Raw genomic sequence first — 14,465 nt, forward strand, 5'->3', positions numbered from 1 at the left:
ATAAATAATAAAAAGGTGCATTTTTATCTATTCATAACATCAATTCGTAGACCTTCATTGCCTTTTTTCCTCTAAGGTGTAATTCATATGAAACTGCCACTTGAGGATTTTGATGTAATTCCCTTTTTCCATATTCACACTTGTGAGGTGATAGTTCTATATGCCTTTCTAATAAGAGATGCTCCATGCCCACCTCCAACCTTGTCAACTTTATTTTGTAAAATTATATATCTCCGTATAGAATAGAATTTAGAATTTCTGCTTTTTCCTATCTTAGTATTTGTCCCATAGTCTAAACGAGATTTTGGGATCTGCCTGAAAGTTGTTATTCCTCTTGCTTTTGGTTTCTTCTCTGGGAGGTGTTTGGAGGATTGAAATTTTCCACCATGAAGTCATACACCTTTAGCATGACCTTGATTTTTTTTTCCCTCTACACTAATGAGACCCTGGGTAGCTCTTATTTAAGGAAACTGCCTTTGTCTCCTTGGTCAAATTAAATTGATCATAGCTAACTATGGGTAACCTATGGTTTTATTTGTTTACATTTTTGAGTACATTGCAAAAGCCTTGAGAAAAATTCTTATTTTATTTTGGGTGTCACGATTATGCTTACACTATTCTTTCCAGTCACCTGCTGGAGGTGATGACCTTGTATTTTTTTTAGCAATGAAACTGGATATAACATGATCACTTTCTCTGTAATAGTTATGGCAAGACAAAAATGGCAGTTTAAAAGTCAAATACTATGGGATCTAGTAAACACTACCTATAGAGTCCTCCTCTAACTCTGACCTTGACCTAACTTAGTACCAAATACTGTTAAAAAATGGCTCCCCTGATAATTGCTGTGTTTGTGTTTTTTCCCAGATAATAATATATTACAGAAACATTAAATTAACATAATAGACAGAAAAGTAAATTATTAGTGGCAATTTGTTTAATGCTAAATTATTAATAGCCACTTAATACCTCAGGCCATCCATAAAAATAGTCAATCCGCTAATATTTAATGGCTACACACTCTGTGCCTGACCCTGAACTAAGAAAAAACCACATCTGAATGCTTTCATTACCTTCTGCGTCTTGAGTCCTACACAGTATCAAACTAGTTCAAGGTCGTGGGCAAAGCACATTCAAACTTTAGCGTATTTAAATGTGTTCTCTGTTATTTGGTGCATACGTGGGGAATGATTCTGGGAAGCCCAGGAAATTCTAAGATTTGGCAAAACGAAATGTTTGTAGTGCCTTTATCTTTTTTTAATTTGTTGGGAGTAGTGGGTAGTAGTAAGAGAAAGGGTAAAATTCAATGTCCCTATTCACCAAAGATTCATGGTTTATTCTTATATGGAGAAACCTCTGCCCCTTTTATTCTCTACCCTAAAGAGAAAATTGGAGCAAATCGAGAAGAATCATATCTGATTAACTATATTTTGGAAAGCAGAAATAGTGCTATTTGTGTTTTGTTTTTAATATGCACAAGAATCATTGGAAGCTAAATAACAATGCCATATAAATAATACTGCATATTTATATATGTGCCACCCATGCTTATCTCATGAGGTCTATAAGAACTGATTCCACTAGGCTAGTCACATTTCCACGTTTGAATAATGGACCACATTTTTGCCTCCAATGTCAGTGTTAGATTTGTCTTCCTCATCTAAGAGAACCAAAAACAACTTCTGTTAGGTTGTTTGTTAATGTATATTCGGTATACCTTCATCTTTGTTTCCTGGAGAAAATATGTAAAGGGTGATATTTGCATTATTAAAGTGGTGTTTCAAATTTAACTCTTGGCACTTTGAGCCTAGAAAAGTGTAAGTGTATCATTGTGAAAGAATATGTTCCTTCCTCCTGGGAGACAACGAGCAAGGAAGGAAATATATGAATGTACATCTGAAAATTAGCCAGGACTGCCAATCCCCTGATAAGGCACTCATGAAAGAAAGCATACCTAATACATTTGAAATATTTTGTACTACTTTAATTTTTATATTAGTATTTAAGTATATTCTGAGTTGTTTATGCCATCTGCCATACAGATATCAATTGGGGGAATAGTTGATCAAACTACTAAGGGCATCTGTTTGATTTCATTAAATTTAAAGTTCGCATTTCAATCGCAGTGGAAATATCCTGAATCTTAATGAGAGATCCTGGTTTCCTTTGTGGTTCAGGTGAAGGCATCTGGCTTTTCAACTTCCAATGCAATTCAAGGTAGCTATGGTAACATCATAGAACAAAATAATACTCGAATGCTATTATTAAGTCAGTTAAATGATGTCAATCACAGCTGGATGTTTGTGATACAAAGATGTTCAGGATATGTTCGCTGCTCTCAGGGAGCTTTGATTATACTGGTGAAGGCAAACAAATAAACAGATGGTACAATGCAATCACATGATAAATGTAAGCACAGGTGCTGGGGCTATAGAGATGAGAATCTGGACCAGGCTGAGAGGGCTGACTTGGAGGGATGAAGGTAGATGTTTGAGAATGTTACAAAATGATCTGCAGTTTGAAAGACTAGCAGAAGTGGCCAGGGAAAGAGGAAGGGGCCGGGGAATCAGAGAAAACCACCTATGTAGAGGCATGGAAGGGAGTGAATTGGCTTGTTGGGGAACTGCAAGTAGTTCAAGGTGGCAAGAGCACAGTCTGGTTTTGGAAAAGGGGTTGGGAAAGTTAAGGAGTGTTGCTGAAGAGAGAGGCAGAAGCTACAGCGTGGCCAGCTTGTTGTGATTCCCTTGGTAGATTTGAGTTACTCATGAGGCTGCGAGGAAACTTTAAGCATGGAGGTGGCTAGATTAGACTTGCTGGCTGCTCCAAAGAATGGCCTGGAAGAGTGTTAAAGAGGAGATAGTAAGGATGGTAAATTGTAATTTGTGTTATAATTTGTAGTAATCCAGACAAGAAAATTGCAAGAAAAGTAAAGCATTTTTCTTTAGGATGAAGAAAATGAGCTCTAGTGCTCGCTTTGGCAGCACATATACTGAAATTGGAACCATATAGAGAATATTATCATGGCCCCTGAATGAGGATGACACACAAATTCATGAAGTGCTCCATGTTTTTGTAACTAAGTGAGGGATGTTAACTAAACTTATTGTGTTAATCATTTTGCAACATATACGTATATCAAATCATTATGTTGTACACTTTAATACAATATTATATGTCAGTTATATCTTAATAAAACTGAAAAGAAAGAAAAAAGAGCTCTATTTTCCTATATGAAAAGAAAGAAAAAAGAGCTCTATTTTCCTATTTAAGAGACAAGTAAAGTAAACAATAAAATCAGGCCTTTTGCAGCTTCAGAAATGAAAGAGCAGAGAATCAAAGTCCCAAGGCTGGTGGAAGAACAGAAGGGTCAGTTTAATATCAACCACCACTTATAAGATGATAGTTTCTAATATCTTACAGGATGATAGTATCTAGTTATGATATAGTGTTGATCACAGAAGAGTAATTTGGTTTTAAAAAGCCTTGGAAGGCAAACAAATGACCTCAGATTTATTAAGGGTCACAATCAAGGAAGAAGTGCACCAAAGACAGGCATGATTATTAAGGTTGCCGAATTATTTCCCATATTATAAGTATGTGACAATAGAAGTATCCAAAAGCAGGGGTTAATATGGCCTTGAACCAAGTGACACTATTACACGTCCTGGAGAAAGTACCAGGAGGGGAATGGGAGCCTGGAAGCAATAAAGATGAGGGAAAAAAGAAAGATTCTTTTAAATTGTTGTTTGTGTTTTTGGTTGGTAGTTTTATGATAAATATGTGCTTTCAAGCCTGTTAGCCTGAGAACCATTTGGGTGGTAAAGTGGCAAGGGTTACTGCCTAACTACTCTTCTGCTTGAATGAATTGGGTCCAACCAGAGGAAAGAAGGGAAGTTCAAGATGGAGTCAATCAAGTGATATTAAACTGAGATGGGGATTCAGGGACAATAGGTTTCATAGTGGTAGGCTCAGTTTAGATGAGCTCTGTTTGGACACACAGATTTGGGAAGAGTGTGTAAAGCCAAGTAGAGGACGTCCAGGTAAATAGGACTAGAGGTCAGGAAAGTGATCTCCCTTATTTCAATGAATCATATTCAACTCTGTTCACCTAAGTAATTGAGAGTAAACTAGATCTGTTTTGGGTTTCTTGCTTATTTTATGTGACGGAACAGCATGGAGGAGGGAGACAAGATTAACAAATAACTAAGTTCTTGACTGGACTGAGACCTGTCATAGTTCACTCTGTGGTGAATACATATATATATATATAAAGAACATCTCCAGCGTAGTCAAGTGAATGACACAGAGCCCCTGTGATACCTTCAGATTTATATTTTGATTGGATAACAGAGGTCAATTGTTCATGAAGGTTTGTTTTCTGGAACTTCTTTCCCTTACAAGTGGTCCACTTTATTAACATCCAGAGTACACTACAAGGCTCAGTTGTTCTTCCTAAACTTTGGGGACAACTTGTTAGGCTTTCAGATGTGTGAATTCTGCTATTAGTTTAGCTTTAATTCCTTGTATTGTATGTTCATAGGGATATTTTTGATCATTTAGCTTCCTGAAAGAGATGATTTACCATGAATCTATTTTATGAAAATTTAATCCAAGGGAAGATTATTGCCTTTGAAAAAGACTTAGTTCAATATCAAATTTGTCTTTAGAAGTTTCTTAGTGCATTCTGAAATAAAATTTTTTTCCCATATGGCTAATATTATAAAGATCACTACTTTAACCCAATTTTCCTTCCCCTTCTTATTTCTGTGATCATATTACCATTCTAAATACTAAATATTCCTCTTCTTTTTTTTCTGCCTCTGAAATTTCACTATCTAAACTTTGCCAAAATGTGTAGCCATTTTACATACGCAGTTTGCTCCTAAACTGTGGGGAAATACGTAACCAGAATTATGAAATTCTTCAAATTGGCACGTATACTTGGTATCCTCAGGCAACCATCTCATTGTCAATGTGCAGTGCTGACTACTACTACTAATAACAGTAATATTATCATTTATACTTTCATGGCATCAATTGGTTTACAAAAAATGTCAATACAGTTTTCCTTTTCTGGTAGAGCTGCCCTATATCTCAACATTGTTGATGTCAGGTAAATTTATAGAAACAACTAAAGTTGAAAAATTTTAAGTTTAATACTCTTCTTGCTCCGTTGCTCAATTCCACCTTCATAAATAATCAGTGATCTGGGATTTACTCTCTTGTGTGTTAAACTCATTCTCTAAGTTTCTGTAAGTCCTTGTATTCCTCATATGGAAATATATCTCTCTGATTTTTCAGCCTTTGCCAACCTTCTAGGGTGACTCCCCTCTAACCCAGCATGCCACCTCATATAATAAAATAGAGGATAGAAAGAATCCTTTGAACCATTCCATTTTAACCACATAATGTATTTCCAGTGATAACCAGAGGTAAGGCATGGACATACCGAAGCAACATCAATCTGCCAGCACCCCGTCTTACATACCTAATACACATTGACTCCAATCCTATCGACTTTCACTTGGAAAGTCCTATCTCTGACATTTGCTTTCAATTTTATGGCATTCATAACTTGTCTTTCCCTAAAGAATTCATCTTGGTCTGCTCCTCATGCTGTCTCCACCTTGTGGTAGCCCATGCCTATCCAGTTCCTGAGCCTAGGGAGTCAACTCTGAGTCCTGTTGCAGAATCCAAAATACTTGCAGGCCATGGAGGGAGGATATTTGGGTACTGACTTATAGGTAATGTATAAACGTTTAAATCATGACTCCAGAGGCAATGTCATTGACTGTACTTTCTTACCTAAAACAGAGAGATTCAAAGTAATTTCTAGTCTCTTAGAAGATGATATGGGAGAGATTTTTGAGTAGGCCTTTCTTTGTCTCGATTCTCTGATTGGAGAATTAGGTACTCTCCTCCCAAACCTCGTCTTCAGCGTGATCGAAGTTGCCTCACTGAGGTTTACTGCTGCTTCAGTCTCCACTGTCCAGAGAACAAGGTGTCACAGTGTTACCAGGACAGCACACTGGTGGTACACTAAGGGAGGCCTTTTCTAGGAAAGCCTGGGGTGGACATACACATACACCCATGCTCGAATACACACAGATGATTTTGTTAACCTATGCCACTAATGTCTGAGGAAGTGAAGTGAAGATGAAAGACTGTCCTCATTGGAGCAGGTTATTCATTTTTAAACCAGCATGAGAAAATCTGGCATGAGTCATGGAAGTGATGCACAGGAGAAATCATTAAGCTTTAACTGTTTTCTTCTTTTTCCTGAACAACCTCTGTTGACTGAGAAATGCAATATTAATTGGTAAGGCATTCTCTAGCTTTGCCAGTAAGCCCAAGTTTCGCTTCCTCCTACGTCAGAGGAAGATAAGAAAAACATACATATGACCTGTCTGGATGTGTTCCTTAAAGTCAGTCTCTCAGTTTATGGCAAATTTGGTATTTTGCCTGATTAAGATGTTATAGATCATTCTTCTGCAAGAATTATACTAGGCAGTGTGCTTCTCTCAAGAAACACTGATTATCTTGCCTCAAGCCTGAAGTCGTCAGAATTGTGGGAGGTTTTGCCATTAGGTAATATTAGAATTGGAAATAAATAAAAATTCTACCAGAGGATTTAGGGACACTCCATTTCTGGTAGCATTTGCCTCTTTTATTATATTTGTTATCATGCAGAAATTGAGTAAAAACTGCTTCTTTCCTAAAAGTAAAATAACCTTAGTTTTCTCCTTCGTGCCATAAGAAAATAGCTAGAATATACTCATAAGCATGATTTCAAATAGAATCCACTAAAGTTCAATGGGAAACTTCTTCACAGTAATATTTTCTTTGGAAAGTAATGCTATGGTTGAATATGGGACAATTGCCCGTGTATTTTTGTTCTGATTTTAGAGAATTGCAAGGAGCTCATCAGAAATGAGAATTATGACTGAATTACCGTTTTCCTAGTCTTCTTGTAAGCTGGTAGAATCAAAAGGCAGAAGAAAGAAACAAGAGAAAATAAAACAGATTGTTTCAAATTCTTTTCTTTTTTTTATAGTTTGTTTGCTTATAGATTTTCAAGTCAGTCTATATCTGAATTCAAGGATATGGCTGAAAGAAGATAGTCTGAACCTTGAAAAGAAATCTCTCTTCCTCTCTCTCTCTTTCTCTTATACAGAGACACACACACACACACACACACTCACACTCAAATGTAATGTGAGTGGAGAATTGATTTATCAGAGAGCTGAGACTGTACTGATTTATCCTTTCTAAGTGCTAGTAAAAAGTGTATTTGATTTGATTCTATTGATCAAGAAGACATGTTTTACCTCTCTTAAGTGTTATCTAGTATTTGAATTTTCTGTGAAGTTATATGTGAGATCAAGGAGTCCACAGGTTATAAAATTTACATTTGTATAAGACTTGTATGGATTTAGAAGTCAAAGCAGAATATTCTCTCAGAGCTGGAACTCTGACACAAAAGCCTTACATGCTAAGATTACACTGAATACACATCATAGGATATGAGCTTTAAGTTGGGAGTTAGGCTTCTAAAACTAACTAAGTGCTCAATACTTTCTGCTTTTTACACAACCTGACACAGCACAGGATTTCCTAGACTTATCTTGTTAGATTGCATAATCAATACAACACCAAGTTCTAGCATGACTTGTAACTGAAGGCTTTATTTTGTTGGTCTGCAATTTAAGGTCATGCCTTTAGAATTAAGTAACGTACTGTTGCTGATTTGTGTAGTTATTACTTCACTGTAAATAAGAAAAATTTTAAAAGTATTTTTCTAAGGTAACACAATAATTTTAACTGGTGTCATTTATCTTTTAAATTTGTGATTGAAATCCTTTAGCATACGGAAATGGTTTTCTATGTAATTTAATTAGCCACTGATCTAATAAGAGTATATTTGCCTGAAATATCTCAATGGCAGTGTTGGGCAATATGGATTATAGTAGATATCCGCATCATTTTACCCAGATATATTCTAATAATAATTTCACTTGCACTATCACTTTCATAATGGAGATGGTTTAACCAGTTCATGTTGATTTTTCCTCTTAAATAAGTCACATGTGAGCAAACAGAGTACAGGATAGCAATTATTAAAGTACAGCTTAAAATGCCCTGTCTCTGCAATGAACCAACGGAGAGATACTGCTTTTTGCCATGAGACCATCGGCAAGTTAATGAAACCCTGAACTTCATCCTCATCAGTAAAGTGAAGATAATGAAGGCCGTTCTAGCTACCATAAGGTGTGATAATCACCAAGTCAAATTAGATTCTTATTGTAAGAGATCTGTATAGACTGAACTCAGTGTTTTTCTTGGTGATAGTGTAATGGTTATTATTGTGATTATGCAAATATAGTGGAATTGATAACTGGCAAGCATGGAGAGACATGAGAGTAACTTTTTGTTTTTCAATTCTTATACAAACCTGATGAGACCTTAGATATAGTGTTCCTTATATATAAGATTAAAATAAAGTTGGGTGGTCTGAATATATTTATTTATGTATATATTTGTTTATTTATACATGTATTTATCTATTTTCTTCTTATAATCATGGAGATTCTGAAACTCAGTTTGCTTATAAAAAGTATAGAGTAATTTTTTCCAACTTTCTGTGAGTCTATGGTTAAAAGACAGTCTACAGTAGGAAAGAAAATCTTTAATGGGTCTACCATTTTAATTTATTTCACTATCCCTTCTCACTTCTGGTAGTGGGAGCTCTGGCCAAGGAGCAAATCCAGATATGAAAAGAAAAAGGAGACGAATTTGTTCACTATCCCATGAAAATTACACGAATATGTTGAATTTTAAGGGCACATTCTACCATTACTAAGGTGGGATTTCAGAATCTGTAATAGATGAGAACCTGACTTTTAGGATGACGGAAAAGCCCTTTTTAACCTCAGTATAAATAACCAAATACTAAGTAAGCTTCTTGCCAGCTTACACATTTTTTTCTCTCTGTCTTAAAATTTTCCATATTTTAGTTTATGCTTATCTCTGAATGTTAGATTTTAAGAAAGTTCTTCATGATTTATATGTTTGTAAAGAAGTTAGAATTGTACCTAGCAGAAGAGAGTTTCATAAACGTATTTGTTAAATCAAAACACACATACGTACACAGACTATTAATAAATTTAGACTCTCATTTACAGAACTATTTTAGGTGGAAAACACCTAAACACCTTGTTATATATCAACCTTGTCATATACAGCCGCTTTATGTGTCAGCCTTTTTTATAAAGCCTCCCGTTTAATCCTCATAAAAAGTACAAATCCTTTTAAATTACACCATCTGTCATACAAATTGATATATATGCAAATTATGTAGGAAGAAACTCTAATGCCTTATTTTTAATATGGTAACCTAAACATTTGCATAAACAAAAAATTGCATATTTAATACATTTTATGATCTAATCGTTAACAATAACTACCCAAGGGCTTCACTTGGGCTGAAAAGATGTTCCTAACTCTTCTGCTTCTTTTCTGTCTCAGGTGGCTGCTTTCCTTATTAAGCGCAGAAGTTTGAACCCAGCGCAAAGGATTACAGTTTGTTATTTCACTTTAATTTCTCTTTAATTTTAGTAGGTTTTAACACTACCAATATGTTAAAACCTCTCATTAGCCCCGTTAACTTGAGAATGCCATCAAAAGAGATGATCTACTAATTTGATGATCATCAGTACACAGCTGCTTTGATTAAACCTGTGAAATTAATTTAAAAGTGCATATTAAATAATAGCACTTCAGATGGCTGGCCCAGTGGTGTAGTTGTTAAATTTGCACACTCTGCTTTGGCAGCCCAGGGTTCGAGGGTTCAGATCCCGGGCACGGACTTACACACCTCTCGTCAAGCCATGCTGTGACAGTGTCTCATGTACAAAATAGAGGAAGATTGGCACAGATGTTAGCTCAGGGTCAATCTTCCTCACTAAAATAAAAATGATAATGATAATAGCACTTAGGAAATATGTCATCATTGCTTATTTTACTCTGACTGGGTGTTGAGTGGAAGCACACAGCATCAGTCAGTATTTTACATTGAACCTGCATCCCTGTGTCATGTGTGCCTCACAGATCCTCTGGAGGATTAACCCTCAGGCGAGGATTTCCTACCAGAAGACTCTTCCTATTAGATACCAGGGTAGTTGGCTTCGTCCTGGGCTTTGGGGATAGGAGGAAAGGAGAACTCCCTTTGCGAGTTCTTTGCCAATAGGAAAATACAAAAGCGAAATCCGACTGTATGATTAAACCATGTTTATTGACCTCAAACTCTCCAGGGAATTTTCCCTGAGGTTTTCTCTGATGAAAGCCTGAGATAATTTTTCCTCTAAATTCCCGTAAGGTGTCGTAGAGCTTCCCTTTGGCTGCTTGAAATGAGTGCACAGACTTTAAAGAATTCCTGTATCATGTTACGTTCTTAAAATGCTTGAAAACCCTGAGTTATAATTATCATGAATTTTGCTCATATAAATGTTTATGAAATATATGGCTATGATCTTTGGAGCGGAGAGAGTTACAACTGTGGTTCAGACAGAACTGTGATTGCATTCCAGCTTTGGCACCTCCAAGTGTGTGGCTTTGAGCAAGTTTCTTTATTTTTCTAAGCTTCACATTCTTCACCTCTAATAACAGTATCAAGTTTCAAGAATGATATGAGGCGCAATGAGATGATATAATAGTACCTTGCAAGGACTTACGTGCTCAGTGTATGCTAATCTCTTCCCTTGTTCTTTTATTTTCATGCATATATACAAAATATATTTACTAATATTTATATACGCAAAATATGTAAAATATACTTGTTTATATATATGTACAAACAAGCAAGGAGGTACCGCATGAAAATATTTTGCTTGAAATGCTAATTATAATTGAAAAATCAAACTTAAAATCTTGAAATAATGTCAGATTTGAGACCTTTCTATAAGAAGTATTAATGAACTCAGTATAAAAAACAGGGTTAATAGACACACCAAATTAAAAAATAATTTATTTATTTGTTTAATTTTTATTTTAAAGTAATGCACAAACTTTAAAAGAAATATGAGAAAATTATCCATGATCTCAAGCATCATTAAATTTTAATTTATAAATCAAGTTAGTCCAAATTTTGCATTTATCATTATTGAAGCAGGAAATAGTACACTTAGAACTGGAGGGATTAATTGACCAGAGAACAAGCCTTAACAAGCTCTTAAAATGACCGGACATCCTTGTGTTTAGGGCAACAACAATCTAGTTATGCAGTAACTTTATATTTTACTCCTAAAAACAGTTTGAAACCCTCCTATAGTGCAAAAGTGTTGATGTTAGAGGCATAAATGTTTGTAAGCAGATCATAACACTAAAAATAAGAAAAATAAATTTCAACTGAAACAATATGTAATTGTATATCTGTTTTTTTAAAGTGTTAATGCTAGAATTCATGTCATTTAAATTATTTGGAGATATTGTCATCAAGAATATAAATATATATTCCAAGAATCCAAGAGCTTCTATCATGTGAATTGAAAAGAAATAATTTACGGGGCCGACTCCATGGCCCAGTGGTTAAGTTCGCGTGCTCCGCTGCCGCAGCCCAGGGTTCGGATCCTGGGCATGGACATGGCACCGCTCGTCAGGCCACGCTGAGGCAGCGTCCCACATCCCACAACTAGAAGAACCTGCAACTAAGATATACAACTGTGTACAGGGCGGGTTTGGGGAGATAAAGCAGGAAAAACAAAAAAAGATTGGCAACAGTTGTTAGCCCAGGTGCCAATCTTATAAAAAAAAAAAAAAAGAAAAGAAATAATTTACTACTTCCTAATACATTTAAAAATATAGTGCTAATGTATGTAACAGTGTTGACAAGTCATGAAATCACCCAAAGTACAGTGTTGCTGGGCTCTTTTTCTTCCTGCGTACTCCTGAGTTACTATTTGTTTTGCACAGCACTAAAAGTATAGTGGGGACAATGCTGCATCATACATATTTTTTAATGAAATATTCCTTCCTTTGGCTATCTCCACTTTGACCTTACACTCAACATGGCTGGCAGTCTTTTCGCCAAGTCTCCTAAGGAATGGCATAGACAATGTTACTATTGAATAATTCAATTTAGGATGGCCTGATTGAGGTGATCCCCATGTGTCTTCCTACTCACTTTATCACTTAATATGATCTGTAACAAAAAGTCACAAGTAATGTTTAATTTAACTAAGAAGAGACCTCCTCAAGAGTGTTTCTTAAATGTTTCCGTTTATAATAAATATATGAAACTAAATGTTCTAGGGGGCACACTTCAAAGAACAAAAACCTCAAGTTAATACCTAAAAAACAGTGATAATTCTATTTCAGTCACTAGTTAGGATAAAGCTCGCTCCCAAAGTCTATTCATGGTAATCACACTTCAGCACTGAAATTGATGGAGAACACCTGTTTACTACCCTGTCTCTGTTCTTTTATATACTGATAAAGAAAAATCATGGCATATTCAAGTGAACACACTCTCTTTGGAATTGGTAACCTGTTAACACTACACTTCTTGTGACTTCAGGCCAATTATGCTTTCCTGTATTCCTTGTCTTGAGAACTCCTTAAGGCACTTCTCTCTGATTGGCATTGCTGTAATCGATATGTGATAAGTTTATTCAATGATTGAAGAAATAAATTGAACACACTGATCAAAATTTGACAACCCAGCTCTGTAGAGCTGATCCCCTACCCGGCTTTCTAGTTCCACTATTTTTTCGTTTCTCTGATTCTTTAATATTTTCATAATTGAAGTGTGAATTGCTGAATCTCTAAGTTCTGTATTTCAGCTTTTGCTAAGATTTTAACAACTTAACGTATTCATATTGATATTTGCTTTCAACTGATAAAGAAGAATTAATTCAGATATTCAATAATGGGATTTTTTGGCCTCCTAAGTTAATAAAATTTTGGTTCACATGAAAGATGATGGACTGGAGAACTTTTGTTCCTATGGTAGGTGACCAAGTGGCTTAGTTTGAGTTTCAATATCCTATGTCAGGAGGTCTGGAACACTCTAGAATAAACTTTTTTCTTTTTGCCATAGCCCTTCATTCTCACCCAAATTCAATAGCAATATAAACAGGGTGTCAAAATAAATGCCTAGAAAGCATTTTAAGTTAAACCTAAAGAAAACTTAAAATGTGTATTTTCTATATGAAAGTTCCCAGGTGGAATAGTCAAATTTAATTACATATGTCCCTCTTAATTTGGCCCAATACGTTTTCCTCAAAAAAGAATTAATTTCAGTGATGCTTCAGTGATGAATTAAATGAATAAACCTTTAAATAATAAAAAAAATTAATCTATAAGGAGCAATTTGTTGGTAAATCATTATCCAAAAGGAAAACAAGATAAATCCTAATTAAATCAGAATTCACAGGTAACTTGTTTGTTTACTTTCAAGAGGATGCACATTATGTGTAAGTTAGTAATATTTGGACCATGTGGTAAAGCTCTTTGAATATACAGTTTCCCATTCATGTTGTTATAATTGATGTAGGCTAAAATATAATAGAGTCATTTTTAAAACATGAAAGTAGAACAGCTGTGTAATAAAATATCATGTACTGGGAATAGAAACATTCCTGGATTTTCACAAAACCCTCTCAGATCCTAGCTTTTCTTTCTTTAGATCTCCTCTTGGGTGTATTTTAAAATTTGCTACAATTAATAAAGGCTTAAATATGGGATTTAAGCTGATCAGTCGATCTTTCAGTCTTAATATTTTGCCTGAAATTATTGTAGGTTTATGAAATCAAGAGCAGTACCATGTCGTGGTTAGTGGCATGGTCTCTAGAGCCAGAATGCCTGGGTTCAAAACACTAACTCTTCCACTTATAAACTTATAACCTTGGGCAAGTTAGTATATTTCTGCCTCCGTGTCATCATTTATCAAGTGTGATGATGGTGTGATGATGAAACTAAGGTAGTTTAATATAATGATTGGTGATTTGAACAGTTTAGAGCCATGCATATTTTTTGCTACCTTCATATTGTTTTTCAAGAATAACCCTATGAATATGTTTTGTCACAGTCAATACAATTGTCCTGCTTGAGCCTTGTGTTGCTAGGATGTGATGGTGGGTGGGGCTGGTGGGGAGGGTAGGAGAGGATAAAAGGATGGAGATGATGGTATAAAATACCATTCCTTTGCTTGGGATTCTTTCAGCAGTAGATTCAGAATCACATGGCTGCCACCTAAATACTCACATTCCAGTGTAAGGGCTGGGTTGGCCCTTGTACACACAATGTGTGTAGACAAAATTCAATGTCTAAAGAGAATGATGCTGGTGTGGCAGAGTAATAGAAAAGATCCCTACCCCTAACCACTCTCCTTTGTAAGGAAAAGCCTATACTGCATGAATCTTGATAAACTTTCCATAACCCCCTGAGGTATTCTACTTTCCTTTTTCTTT

The 14,465-nt window shown here is 35.5% G+C and overlaps 1 protein-coding gene and 1 non-coding gene across 2 annotated transcripts in view; both read left to right on the plus strand.

Annotated features, from left to right (window-relative positions):
* The window catches only part of HCN1 (hyperpolarization activated cyclic nucleotide gated potassium channel 1), a 369,515-nt gene that overhangs the window by 241,343 nt on the left and 113,707 nt on the right, over positions 1 to 14,465 (plus strand). The gene's annotated exons all lie outside the window — the stretch shown is intronic.
* Positions 2,966 to 3,072, plus strand: LOC123289623 (U6 spliceosomal RNA). Its single transcript, XR_006533688.2, has one exon. It is a non-coding gene; the product is annotated as a U6 spliceosomal RNA (small nuclear RNA).

This window comes from Equus asinus, chromosome 10 (genome assembly GCF_041296235.1).
Source record: "Equus asinus isolate D_3611 breed Donkey chromosome 10, EquAss-T2T_v2, whole genome shotgun sequence".
In the NCBI taxonomy this organism is placed as follows: Eukaryota; Metazoa; Chordata; class Mammalia; order Perissodactyla; family Equidae; genus Equus; species Equus asinus.